Source organism: Cololabis saira, chromosome 17 (assembly GCF_033807715.1).
Source record: "Cololabis saira isolate AMF1-May2022 chromosome 17, fColSai1.1, whole genome shotgun sequence".
Lineage (NCBI taxonomy): Eukaryota > Metazoa > Chordata > Actinopteri > Beloniformes > Belonidae > Cololabis > Cololabis saira.
The window spans coordinates 13,136,334-13,145,579 of NC_084603.1; positions in this window are offsets into that span (position 1 = coordinate 13,136,334).

Here is a 9,246-nt window from a genome sequence, read left to right on the forward strand (position 1 = left end):
ATATTGCTGCTCTCTTTCTTGAGTCTCTTGCACCGTTAACATTTAAAACCCCCACTTTAAAAACATCCATGTTAAATGAGATGATAAAAACAAGTGTAAAAACTAATAAATTAATTAAAACACTTATCTTTCTCATCATCATTTATTTGTTTTTTTGCTTTAAGCACAAGTTTTTTTAACCTAAAAATCTCTTGTGTAGTCAGCCCAGACTTATCCTTGTTACTCATGTGAAGCCTGGCCGAAGAACAAAACAACTTGAGATCAGGGAACCCATCTTCAATTTTTACGTTATGTTGATTTTTAGTCTGTTGCAGGAAGAGTTTTATTTTTCCTGCTGAGTACATCTTTTTCCGCTGACTGCTGCTAAGTGTTGCCATCTCACTATCTGTACTCCATTCTTCGCTGTCATCATCATCACTAAGGTTTTTCTGTGATTCTGTTTTCCCCACTTTAATTGTTTTGGTCTCACTTGTATTTTTTGTTTTTCTCCTTCGTTTAGTTGCTGCCCTTACATTCACTCCTTCCACCACTCCCTCCATTTCTACCTCTTCCACCTGTTCTGCCCATGATGACCCTTTATTTTCACAGTCTCCTGCTTTTTCTGACTGTTCACCCTCCAGTCTTTCACCTGCCTGCTCCTCCTCACCAGTCGTCTTCACCTGCTCACCCTTTTTTTCTGTTTTTTTTAAATTTTCACCACACACACTTTCTCCATTCATCACTCTTTTCTTTTCTCCCACCTCTGTTCCTCCTGTCTCATCCACACTCTGTCCCGCTACTTCCTCCACCTCTCCTCCTCCTATTTCACCCATACTCTGTCCTTCTGCCTCCTCCACCTTTTTTCCTCCTGCTGTCTCCCTCTCACCTTGTTCTCCACACTCACTCACATCATTCACACAAACACCCGGTGCAACAGAACTCACCCCGTCGGGGTCGGACACAGCAGATCCCCGCGTCATCATCCGCGGAGCTGTAATCGGCCGCTCGGACGCCGCAGCCGCCGACGTCCCGGGGACCGGCGTCCCGGGGGCCGACGTCTCGGGGACCGGCGTCCCGGGGGCCGACGTCCCGGGGACCGGTGTCCCGGGGGCCGACGTCTCGGGCGGGGGGGCCGGCGCCCCCCTCGCGGGGTCCGCCGCCACGGGGGCCGCCCCCCAGGCAGCGGCTCCCCGCCGCTCCGGCCCCGCGGCAGCGGGAGTCTCTCCCGGGCCAGGCGGAGTCGGATCACCCTTGTCTGGACAGGAACGCACGGTGTGTCCCTCTTTGCCGCAGCCGAAGCACTTCATCACTGACGTGGTGGCAAAAATCACGTATTCATAATCATCTACTTTCACTTGGAAACGAAGGTTTAACTCTTCGCTTCTGTTGTGAAGTATCATATAAAGCTGTCGGCGGTGCGACACAACGTGTTTCAGCAGCTGAGACTTACATCCAGACAGGATCTTTCTGACAGGTGAAACCACCTTGCCGTGTCTGGACAGCTCTCTAGTGATAAATTCGTCAGAAATGAAGGGCGGGATGTTACTCAGTACCACCTTAGTTGCAGGCTGCGACAGCGGGAGCACCTGCACTAGGCTCCCGCACACCGTGATTCCTGTCTCAACGACTTGGTTCACCTTCTCCACCTGGTCCAGGAAGATGACCACCGCGCCGTTCATCCGAGCGGCCGATCTGACACTGCTGTGTCCGACTTTCTCCCCTACAGCCAACCCGATCTCCTCCACGCTGCAGGGGAACCCAGTGCTGATTTTAATCCCATGTTTCCGGGTCAGGGATTTAAAATCCGCGCCGGCCATGGCGTCAGCCAGGCCGGCAGCGAGACGCCGGAAACAAGGGATCAAAAAAAGAAAAGAAAAACCCCAAACCCCTCAAAAGAAAACTAAGTGTGAAACGGTGTGAAACTATACAAATAAACTATGTTAAATCAAAACCCATCACCATAAGAAAAAAAACGGAAAAAAGTCACACAAACACTCGCACCTCCACCTGCTCACAGCTCACACTCCCAGCATGCACCGAGAGAGAGAGAGAGAGAGAGAGAGAGAGAGAGAGAGAGAGAGAGAGAGAATGGTGATATGAGGAAGGCCATGTGTTTCCCTGACTGGAGATGAGCTGATAACGACTGAATGGAGTTGGTGTTGTTGAAAACGCAGTGACGTGTTCGAGCTGCAAGAGGAATCAACTGTTTGGAGCAGCATGTGATGAACTGGAGATGCTTATTTTCCAGTTACCTCAGTGAACACAGCAGTCTGGCTGGATAATGGACTGACATTAATGAATAAACAAACAAATAAATAAATAAATAGATAAAGAAGGAAAGAGGAGTGCACCATTAATACCAATACACCGGTACTGATACATAGAATAGAATAGATCTTTATTGTCATTGTCACCAGGTACAATTAAATTAAAAGTGCTCTCCAGTCAGTACATCATATTCAGTACAAGTACGTAGTATATAAAATAAGATAAATAAAAATAATAATAAAATAAAAAATAACTAATAATAACTAAAAATAAATAAAAAATAAATAAATAAATAAACTTCACATGAATTGACAATAAAATGAAATAATAATAATAATCAATTTTATTTATATAGCGCTTTTAAAAGATCTCAAAGACGTTTCACAGACACAAAGATAAAACATCGAGAGCAAGAAAATTAAAATTAAAAACTACAGGATAAAAAAATAAACAAAATAATAATAAATAAAAATAAAAACAAATAAACAAACTTGACATGACTACAAATACACTACACTAAGTATTAGTAAAGTTTGTACTAATACAAACTTTACTAACACATGAGTACTAATACACGAGTACTAGTACATTAGTACTAGTAGACCAGTACCAATACAATCTGTACTAACACATCGGTACTAGTACATGATTACAAATACCCTAAGTACTAACACATCAGCACTAATACATTAGTACTAGTACACTCTGTACTAATACATGAGTACTAATGCATGAGTACTATTACACCAGTACAATCTGTACTAACACATCAGTACTACTACATTAGTGCTACTACATGAGTATCAACACATCACTACTAGTACATAACTACAAGTACATCAGCACTAATACACTCGGTACAAACACATCAGTAGTAGTACATCGGTGCATTTGTACATGAGTACAAATACACATGTACATGCAGGTATATTTCAGAGGTTTTTCTCCCCAACTCTTAAGCGTGGAAAATGTAAAAGAAAAGGGGGAAAATGCTGGTGAAACTGCTGTGCAACAACATTCTCTCCAGGCCTCATTAGAAACGAGGAATTATTCGATCTCCCAGGCTGCTGTAACATAATGTGTTATCACAGCCTTTGTGGTATTTATTCACCACTATTTCCTTCTGAGTTGAGGCCAGCAGCTGCCAGCGGCGTTGCCCTCATTCCCAGCAGAAACCAAACACACTCCAGCTGATAAGAGTATCAGCAGCAGATACGACTTTAACCCTGCAGACCTCTGGAGTCTTGCAGGACCTCATGTGGGGCGAAGGAGAGTCAACGCCAGGGTCATAATACATTAATACATAATACAGATGCAAATAAACATGTAGATATGTACATTTATTAATATATGTAGATATATAGATTTATATTATGGATATAGATATGTTATATGTAGGTATGTATATAGATAAGTAAGGGATAATGCTCAACGAGGTGTACATTAACATAAATATATGGACGACGCGAAGTCCGTATATTTATGTTAATTGATACCTCGAAGGGCATTATCCCGCTTATACCAAGGTCACTTACCAAAAAAACATAAATATTAAATCAGTTATTCATGCTTTAATGTGTTTTCAGTTTCAGTAACAAGCCATAACTCAGTTTCCTTGGTAACACCTGAGGGTCTGACTAATACCTGGAACAATCACTACCGTCCCATAAGGTCCTTATGCAATGAACACAGTGTTGACTTCTCCAGTAACTAGGACGGACCTGAGATACGACTTAGAAACGGGGGATATTTTAGTCCGCTCAGCTCCGCTTGGCTATGCTACAGTAACAAACAGTAAACAAAACAGTAAAGCTGCAAGCAGCGATGAACGGGCCCTCGCACCCTTGTGCACATTCAGGCTGCAGTGGAAGAGCTTGTATGACTTGCATGTAGATTCTTCAGGCCTGGACATTTAGCGCATGACACCACCCACGACTCTCTATGTCAAACCATTCAAAAGGTACGGCAGAAAGTATGAATTATCAGATATGGACCAATCAGAAGAAGGGGGGGGGCTAACTCATTCCAATGAAGGTCAAGTACTCAATACCGAGTCCGATGACACCACCCACGAGTCTCTATATCAAACCATTCAAAAGTTATGACAGAAAGTAGGAACTATCAAATATGGACCAATCAGAAGAAGGGGGGGGGGGGGGGGGGGCGCAACTTTTGGCGTGTAGCGTCGCCACGGTAACGCTTTTGACTGAGAAAAGTAATGCGCGTCGTCGCAGGATCTAGACGCACATTTTGACGTATAACACACCTGGGTGCACGTTACGGTTCGGGCGAAGAAGCGGCTGAAGAAATGGCATAAATTGCGGCAAAATTACACTATTAATTTAAAATGGCCGACTTTCTGTTCGGTTTCGGCCATGGCGCCAAGAGACTTTTCTTTAAGTTGTGCCATGATACAGGTGTGTACCGATTTTCGTGCATGTACGTCAAACCGTATTTGTGGGGCTTGAGGCACGAAGTTTTCTAGGTGGCGCTGTTGAGCCATTAGGCCACGCCCATTAATGTAAACCATTAAATATCAAATTCTTCGCCAGGCCTGGCTTGCGTGCAAAATTTGGTGACTTTTTGGGCACGTTTAGGTGGGAAAAAAGGCCCTCCTTTCGTCAGAAGAAAAAGGAGAAAAAAAACTATTCCTACAGATACAATAGGGCCTTTGCACTGTCAGTGCTCGGGCCCTAAATATATTTGTTTCAAAGAATCAAAGTCCACAGAGAGTTTCCTAAATCGTTTTATTAAGCTACATATACGATCAACCATTCAAAAAAATAACTCAAGTTCGGTCAGGCAACTTGACCAAACTTGTTTTCTAGGTGTCCATTAACACTTATAACCTACACCTGCCAGCCAATCAGAATTGAGTATTCACACAGACCGTGGTATAAATTGAGTTATATTATACGTACAGTAGTTATATATCTATATCTCTATTAATATATATTGATTTATAGGTATATGTAGATATGTTGATTTATAGATTTATAGTAATTTTTATGTATATAATTGAAGGTAAATATATGAACCAGTATATATAGCATATCTACTCTATAGTTAATCAAGTATATTGTTATATAATTGCTGTCTATCGTTCTCTATTATATTGTAGTATTATTGTAAAGTAATGATAATGTAATACTATTCATTACAAATACTTCTCACAACTAAATTCTTTGTTTTGTTTTCTTTTTGTTTGCTTTGACTTGTTGTGTTTTTGACTATATTTATATATATATATAATTGAGTATTATATCAGTATATTGAACAGTTATTAAAGTGGGGGTGTTTGGTTATGTGTGTTTTATAAGTAAGCTTATTGAAACTCTTGTTTTATGTCAAGTGTTTACTTCCATCCTACTCTGTTTGGAACAAGTGCTGTCTTGCCTTCTGTCTACAAACATGTATATATTTGTACTTTTTTTTAATTTTTTTTTTACTTTTTTGTATTCTTTTTTTTAACATGCATGTTCAAAATAAATCTTCAAATAAATAAATAAAATAAATAAGTGTTCAAACAGTCATACAAACTGGACAAAGCCCTGGGTTTTAACGCACAAACACACACAGACGGAGGCCGGTGTGTGTGAGACGGTAGGTGTGTGTTTGACGCGACGGACAGATGTTGCCGGCCGGTTCCAGCTGTTCCCCGCCGGGCTCCTGGGCTAAGATAATGACACCCACACATGCCTGCACACACTAATTTGCACACAGTCACAGGCCTCGTTGTAGTGCCGTCTCCCCATGACTCACCAGATTTATGTGCTACGTACCAACACACACAGACAACACAGCAGTATTTCAGCCTGTGAGTCGGGGGGGGGGGCATGTTTACCATTTGGAGGAATGTACAGTCGTTGCTAATGTCAAAGGCAGCCCTCAGTGGTCAGCAGTAGTAAAAACACGCTTTTATTGGATGAGACATGGGTTCTCCTGTGTACATCCCCCGGACCAGCGGCAAGGGGGATGTTTCTCTGGCAATCTTTATGTTTGAAAAACTCGTCCAACTTAAGGGACATCTTCCCGTTGGCATATTAGTTGTAGGAGCCAAATAAATGCAGGAAACCGAGTTGGAAGGAGTGCAAATAAGGTGTTTTCATGAACATACGGAAGAGTATTAGGGCCATGCAGGAGAAAAAATATTTGAGAGGGGAAGATTTTTATTTTATTTGGCACGTTGAGAAAAACTTTGAAATGTCGAGAAAAAAGTCAAAATGTTGATATTAATGTTGAAATACAATTTCAAGAATAAAGTCGAAATTTTGTGAATAAAGTCTAAGAAAGGAAGTTCAAAAGAAACTGATTGTTTTAGATTGTGTCTAATGGTTTTAGCTTATTGATTTAATTGAGTTAGGTGTTATATAAATAAACATATTTTCTTGTTCTGGATTTAATTTCAAGTCTTAGTATTTTATTTTGCTGAAGTTTTGTGACGTTTCCGGTTATTTTCACTATTTTTAAATTTTCTTCTATTGAAATATGTTTTTTTTGTTTTTGTATTTGCCTCATTTAGTATGCACTTATTTTTCTTTAGTTGTACTTGGATTTATCTTTAATCTATCTGTTTTTGGTTGTTATTTGTTTTTTTTTTTGTTTTTTTCATTTTCGTTTTTTTTTCATTGTTTTCTGCTTATTATCATCTTTAGTTTTTATTAGTTTTATTTTTCTTGTATTGTTTTTCTTTTTAGTTGTTGTTCTTTGTACTTGTTATCTACTTTGTTTTATTCTGTTTAACTAACATTTTATATTGTACTGTAAAAGTTTAATAGAAATGTATATTTGTACTGTTGGACCCCAGGAAGAATAGTGGCTGCTGAGGCAGCAACTAATGGGGATCTGAAATAAATAAATAAATAAATAAATAAATAAATAAATAAATAAAGTCAAAATTTCGTTAATAAATTGTACTTCAACATTAATCTCGACATTTCGACTTTTTTCTCAACATTTCGACTTTTTTTTCGAAGTGCATAATGAAAAAAAAATCTTCCTCCTCTAAAATACAATTGTTATTTTTCTCCTGCCTGGCCATAATAAATTTCTGTACTGCTCAGATAAGTGATCCAACAAGTAATCACAAAAAACACCTCCGACAAAACACAAAGAAAATCCAAACGAGGAAAAGCAGAGAACCAGGAACAGCAGACGGGCATCGGGGGGAAACAGGAAGCCGAGACGATACGTCGACGAGACACAGGTGCAAACAATCAGGACAGACGGAACGGGGGAAGTCGAACTTAAGAAACCAAGAAATGAACTTTCAAAGCAACGAGAGCACAAAATGAGGACGTCCGAGAAAAACAGAAGGAGAAATGAAAACCCTAACATGAAATCTCTAAACCCTGCGTGGACCTCCGTCGAGACCCAGGTGTGACGTTGCCATGGCGACGACAGGGCTGCATCATTTCTGATATACAGACTGTCTCAGAAAATTAGAATATTGTGATAAAGTTCTTTATTTTCTGTAATGCAATTAAAAAAACAAAAATGTCATACATTCTGGATTCATTACAAATCAACTGAAATATTACAAGCCTTTTATTATTTTAATATTGCTGATTATGGCTTACAGTTTAAAGGAGCTTGAGGCAGGATTTATGAAAAAAAATTGTATACGTTTTAATTGTTCTAGTTATAATGTCAGGTGAAGCGTTCCAAACCAAAAAGAATGAGCCCTCTAGTGTATCTCTCCTTTGCCTTGAACAGGCTGTGTGCTGCAAAATGTGCTGCAAGGCTGGGGCCGCTTTTCCCGTGCTGTCCTGCAGATGTGACGTTACATGACGCTGCATGTGTGTTCTCCCTGTTCTCCCTGCCGGCTTCACTGTTGGCTGCAGTACCCCCGACGGCCGTCGTGGTGAAGGGTGGCGCTAGAGAGTCTCATTTCTTAAAAGGAGCCTCATGCTCCTTTAAGATTAAGATTCCCAGAATATTCTAATTTTGATATTAAATGATTTCAAAGATATCAGGCAATTTGACCGAACCTGTTTGCCAGCCAATCAGAATCTTCAGACCCAAGCACACCGTCGTAACCACTAGACCACTACTCGAGAGGTGCTGGCCTGTGTTTGACGACGAGGTCTTGAAAATCTGATCAAGTTGTGTTTGAACATGAGTCCAAGTTCTGATCGGGAACAAGGATGAACGGACGATACGCTGCGTTAAATCGAGTGTAACGCGGAACCATAAATCAGCCTAAAGCCGGTCTGCGGTCTGAGCTGAAAGGGGCGTGTTGTTTATCCCGGGGTGCGGAAGAGGAAACTCCTTCCGCGTTCATTTGACCAATCAGAGAACAGCTGGTTTGCGCATGGCATTTGTTATCAGCTTTGAAACGGTACAGACGTTTGCCTTGTGAACACAAACCCCACAAACGAGAAACGAAACAACTGTATCGATTTAGCCCCTGAATCGGAACAAAACAAATGGGCCACAGGTGTGAAAGCACCCTTAGGTTAGCGTGCGCTAAGCCGAGCCAAAAGGCTTGCTTGTGGTAACTGAGGTACGCTGGGAGCGTTCCAACCAAGTGCTATTGGATATTTTGGGTTAACCGAGGGTGGGATGGAGTCGGTTCCTGCCACGTTAGCAACAAGTCAAACTCCCACCTCAAAACTGCTCTTGGGAAAACTCCACAAATCCATCATGCAGTTCTCTTTATATGACTTTTGGTTACTTCTTTACAAAACCTCTTTTTGATCTTAGACCAAAACCTGCGAAAAGCAGTGTCATCTGCGTAATGAAGAGCAGAAATGTCTGTCTGAGCTTCGTGATTCCACTTCCTCTCAGTTCTTGGACCTGCTCCCTCCATTTCTCAGTCACATGAGTACTTTTGTGTACATTTCACAATGTGTACAGTTTCTGTTTGCAGATTAAAAGCTTCTGGCATTACTGAGTCAATACAGGGCCGTCGTGTGTGTTTAAGTGTGTGATTTTTACAGTGCCGCCGTGTCACCGGGGCTGATGGGAGAGCGGCAACGTGACCACCTGTGTCTCTTA